General features: G+C 41.3%; 1 long non-coding RNA gene across 1 annotated transcript; it reads right to left on the bottom strand.

Moving 5' to 3' along the window:
• Nucleotides 1-1,136: 1,136 nt before the first annotated feature.
• On the bottom strand, nucleotides 1,137-2,260 carry LOC116410557. The gene is made up of 2 exons (XR_004222474.1): nucleotides 1,768-2,260; nucleotides 1,137-1,309 (listed from the first exon to the last, which is right to left on the bottom strand). It is a non-coding gene; the product is annotated as an uncharacterized LOC116410557 (long non-coding RNA).
• Nucleotides 2,261-5,546: the final 3,286 nt, after the last annotated feature.

The raw sequence follows: 5,546 nt of genomic DNA, 5'->3' as shown, positions 1-5,546 counted from the left end.
TCACTTATAAAAGCACAAGCACCCTGCTCCGCTATAGGGCAAAGAATTGCAGAGAGTTTGGGTGTTGTACCCCTAAAACTGTATGAGGAGAAAATGGGGGGTGCAAAGAAGAAGAAAGTAGAAAGAAGATTTGGTTTTTCAACCCAACATAATTATGTATGTATTGGAATAAAGGGCATAGGGGGTGGCAAATGATTTGCTGTGCAAGCAGGAAAAAAAAAGGATTAGGTAATGGTTAAATGATGCACAACAATCTTTGTCTGAGCTGCCAGGTATCTGTAGTTAAGAGACATATAATATATAACATTTTTTTGATGGGGGTTTACATGTCTTTTGAAGGGGTTGTTCATACATACTTAGAATACAAATGTCAACATCACTGCATAACTTCAACAATTAACAATTGGTGTTTATTTTTAGTTTTGTGGTTTTTCAGTTTAGATTTTTGCATCTAGGCAGTGGTTTGAATGAGAGACTGGAATAAGAGTAAGAGTGCCTGAATAGAAAGATAAGGAAAACAGTAAGAATACTATTTTTACGCTCACAAAGCAATAGCTTTTTTTGCTGCCAAGGTCAGGGTCCCTATTTTGAAAGCAAGATGTTGAGGAAGCAAACCATTCAAAAACTAGAAAATATACTGTAGACCAGTTAATGTGTCGCTAGGAATAGGACATTCTATAACATACTAAAAGTTAACTCAAAGGTGAACCACCCCTTTAAACAACTTTACTTCAAATAGTCTGTCCACTTTTGTCAAAAGTATATTCTTGTTGGTTTAAATCAGTACATCAAAATCTTTATATGTTTAAAGGGTCATTGGAAGATGGATTCGTCACCAGTAGTTAAATCTGTGCTACCAAATGTCCCAAAAATCCTCCCACCAGCAATAATGTAAATTGCCAGTGGAAATATGTTGCTTGGGATTTCCAAAGAAGCTTTGCAAGGAAACTTCAGGTGACGTTGAAATTAAGCAATTTAACAGTGGGTGACAAATTTCTTGTATGTTATCTCCCCCAAAATAAAAAGGGAACCATACCATTTACAGCATGTTGGTTAAAATTACTGGGTAGACCCTTTTGGTTTAGAGAAAGCTTTTAACCCCTTGACCAATATATAAAGCCAGATCGACAACAATATAAAATAAATAATTTAATTACATTTAATGAGCTGACAATCCATTTAGAATTCTGCACAGCATCAACAGACATTGATTTAAATGGAGCAAAGAGTGAGACAGATGCAGGAAAACAGAGCTGTTTTGGGTGCCGTTGCTTCATTTGCCAGCTGGAAAGCCAGGACGTTCCTCAGTCTGTAAAACAGATATCCAAATTGAAAGAGCACTCAAAAAACAATTAGATATCCATACCCCTTAACTGCACCAACAACCCCTGTGGTAGAAGTACTTCCACAATGAAATCATCACTTTCAGCCCCAAACTGATAATCATCAAGGGAGAAGCACATTCCACACATACCGGTATCTGGCACATCCGCTAGCATGTACAGTTACCTGCTACTGGTAAAGTGTATCTACTACCAAAATTAGCCAAAACCAGGACACCAGAACACCTTTTCAGATGGAGTTTTGACTCTAAACAAAGGACAGCAGCACATTTATATGTGCACCAAAGGCTAAAGTTGCTTCACAATACCGGATACAAAACTGTAAAACCAAAAAATACCCAGGCGGAAGATCACGTGTAATTTAAAAAAAAAAAAAAAAAAATCAACCTGCATACCTACCACATGTACCAGGATCCACCCTTACCTGCAAAGAGTAATCTGCATCCAGAACTAGATTTATGCATTTTCAGGTATTTAAAGAAACACCAGTATGCTCAAGCTTGTGCCATGGAAACAGTGTTTTTGCAGCCACGTCTTCTCTCAAAACAGGCCCACCCTGTAAAACAGAGAATGTTAAGTTGTAGCATACTCCTATGTAGAACTAAAATAACCAACACTTAAAAGGAAGGCCACTACAACCAGAGCAAGTATGACAAAAAACTGTACAAACCAATATATCCCTCCACCTCACTGCTATCAAAAAACAGCAAACCCACAAACCTGTCAATGGCAAAAGCAGTTCTACAACGAGACTTTTTCCAAACCAAGGGCAAACTGCAAAACAGATATCCAGAAGCAGTAAACTAATTCCAAAAATGTCTATGCTCTATGCATGTGCACATGGTAGTAGTTTTTGGGTGCAGGAATACCCACTTAGAGACATATCCTATAAAAATTAAGAATGTACCAGTGAATTATACTCCTCTAGGAATGTGCTTAAAAAAAGTTGTATTTCAGACTGATACTGAGAAATTCCACCAAAACCCCACTAGTCCCGCCCATCTGTTCCACTTCCTGCTGGCTGAATTCTCCAGGTGCCCCGAGGCCGCTCCCGTTGATGGCCCCCCTGCCGGAGCACGCATGCACAAAACCCCCCCGGGCGAGCGCAACTGCGCATGCGCAAACATTTAAACTCTCATACGGAGCAGTGGGGGCAAAATTTCAAAATTTAGTTGCGGCGGGGCAGCATGCCGCCCTAGGCCCAGGCCTTTGTGGCCTCTCCACAAATCTGGGCCTGGGTCTATGGACATTTTTTTCTCACTCCAAATGCATTAAAGTCAACAGGTGTTTCTGGCGGCAACTTGTGTGTCTTGGTGACCATATTGCAGCACATTTTTTCTGCAGTTTCATGAGTAAAATGCAGAATTTTACTGTGAATCTATGCCTGGCAAAAAAAATCAATCACCCATAACTACTGTTTGTATAGCCCATTAGTGAATAAAAACTGCTTATAAAGGCAGACATGTCCTGAGGGCTGTCAGACTCAGGCCCTTGTCAAGCTCTCTGTAGGTTAAGAAATAAAGGGTAAAAGACATTGCCACTGGACATCACTAGATATTATTATACTTGCAGCACTTGGCAGCAGTCAGAACAAATATCCCATTCATTTAAAAGGTACTTGTACCTACATGCACCCCTTGTACTTTTGCATAATAGCACTTATCACCACTGCCTACCCCTGTTCTGAACTGAGCACAGTTGCCTACTGATAAAGACCCTTAGTAGGAACCCCTCGAACTACCATCACAACCTGCAATTAGAAAATTCAGTTCAAGGTATCTGATCCGGTAAAAAAAAAGGCATTGCACCCTAAATGATACAAAGTAGGAAACAGTTCCTAAATCTCAAGTCACTATAGTTGCAAATCCTATAAACAGGAATTGTACCAGGAAACCTGGGTTCAAACCATTTTCTTGAGCAAATTGCAAAAAAAAATTCCCAGACGCTGTAGTATTTTGCTTGTTCTTGTTTTTAACAGAAAAGCTTAAAAATGTTTGGAAGCCCATTTCATGTAAACTCTGCCTCCCAACTTCCAGGCTGTCAAGCAGATGGAAAATGTCCTTGAGAAGTAAGGGGCCCTGAAACAGAAGATCTTGAGAAATCAAAAGTCTTCAAGGCATCTCTTACAGTTGCTGCATAAGTAGAAACCAGACATATCTGGCAATTAGGGATCACCAAAGCTGCTTCATGATCTCTCTCTAATATCCTTAAAATTATAGGAAAATGAGAAAAGACATTGGAAAATATCTTGCTTCAACTAGTGGTAAACTGGAATATGGCGTCTCTCAAAGTAGCTATGTTTGTCACAAGAACTTTTTAAAATATTCTTGTGGAAGTTAAGGCTGAGAGGGAGGCGGGTGAACTGTACACGGTCCTCTGCTACTGTAAAATGTATTAATTTTCTGTGTAGCTTGAAAATTGGCTTGAGGTTCACTAACAGATGATTGAGGCCAAAGATGGCATTTTGAACTTTCTTTACAGAAGAAAAATATTCCAAAATCAAACACTGGCCTGAATGTTCCAGATACCTTCTTCACGAAGTTTTGAACAAAAATCCAAGTGCTGATGAGAGACTTGAGAATATTTCACTACTCCTGAAAATTGAGTTTTTAGTTATAGTCCTCTGCATCCAACATCCTTGAAATAACTGAAGCTTGAAAAAACAGAAAATTGTAACATTGTTAATGTAATTTCTGTTTCCTGGTCACCTTCCATGGCAGCATTCCTCAATGGGTTAAACTCCCCTGCAGTCCAACGGACAGGACCTCCTCTCCCCTTAATAGGTTAAAAGTTCTACTTCCTCCCTGACTCCTCGTCTGATTATAAAGCTGTCCAATTCTGAGGGAGGAAAACACTGGTTAATGAACCTGGTGAAATTATGGCAAGAATGTTACAATTACCTGTTTTTCCCTAGTCATCAGGGCCGGAACTAGGGGTAGGCAGAAGAGGCAGCTACCTAGGGCGCAACGATTGGGGGCGCCAGGCAGGAACCTTTTCTGCCTACCCCTAGACCTTGTCATTGCCCCCGCCGCTTGAGATTACATGGTGTGGGCAATGAATTATCGCGTTGCACCCCTCCCCCGAAAGAGCATGCGCTCCAAAATACAAGGGGGAGGGGGAAGGTGCAGGGGCAAGGTGAACGACCGGGTTGCCTAAGGCACCCGGTTGGCTTGGCCCGCCCCTGCTAGTCATCCATGGACAGCATGCACTAACGGGAATTCCCAAAGCTGAATCACTGCAATCGCATCTGCTCTGTCTCTCTTGATCTTCTTTAGTACCTTCCAGATTAAAGGAATTGGGAAAAAAAAGACATAAAATCAGGCCTACCGCACAACTTTCTTAGGCCGTCCGGTGCCAAGGCCTCTGTGAAACGAATTGGTGACACTTTGTTTTGTGGGGATGCCATCACATCTACCTCCAGCTAAACCCAAATGTTTAATATTTCCTTGAAGATATCTGGATGCAGGCTCCATTCGCCTGGGTCAAACATTACCCGACTGAGGAAAATTGCCTTAGAGTTTCCTTCCCTGGAAGGTATACTGCCTTCAAGTCTTCTAACTAACCTTCTGCCCACTGAATATAGGCTCCACTTCTCCCAAAAGAACGCAAAACAGATCTTCTTTAGTTGCAGATGAGGATGCCTCACACTTCTCAACAGGATGAATTGTAGCAGCCTTAGGAGCCACTTGCCCATTTCACTATATGGATGGTTGAAGACATTGTCTCCAACACCTTTAAACATTGTTGTATTCCGTCTCTTGAAGCCTTTCACCAAATTGACAATTTTAACTTTTCCCCCCACCACTGATAGGACAGAAACTCCTACTAACCTATTACCTATTCTATATAATACTCCTCCTCCCCCCCCCCAAGGCCACATCTTTGTGTATGAGCCTAAAACCATGGGAGGGAGATGGTGTGGAGGCTGCCCATAGTAACCAGGAAAGGAAAATTTTGGCAAGTATTGATTTAAATTTTCCCTTTTTCCTGGTCAGCATGGCAGCCTACACACCTATGGGTCAATAACCTAGCAATCAGAATGGGTGGGTTAAACAAAACAACTTTAAATGCCTTCCATGAAGAAGAGAAATAGCACTTCTACTACACTATTTGCTGAAGCACAATGCTTCCAGAACCTTCTTCCAAACTCCTGAGATTAGGTTCGCACATCCACGTGGTAGTGTTTTAAGAATGTCTTGGCTG

Source organism: Xenopus tropicalis, chromosome 4, assembly GCF_000004195.4.
Source record: "Xenopus tropicalis strain Nigerian chromosome 4, UCB_Xtro_10.0, whole genome shotgun sequence".
NCBI lineage: Eukaryota > Metazoa > Chordata > Amphibia > Anura > Pipidae > Xenopus > Xenopus tropicalis.
This window is presented reverse-complemented; position numbering and strand designations above follow the sequence as displayed.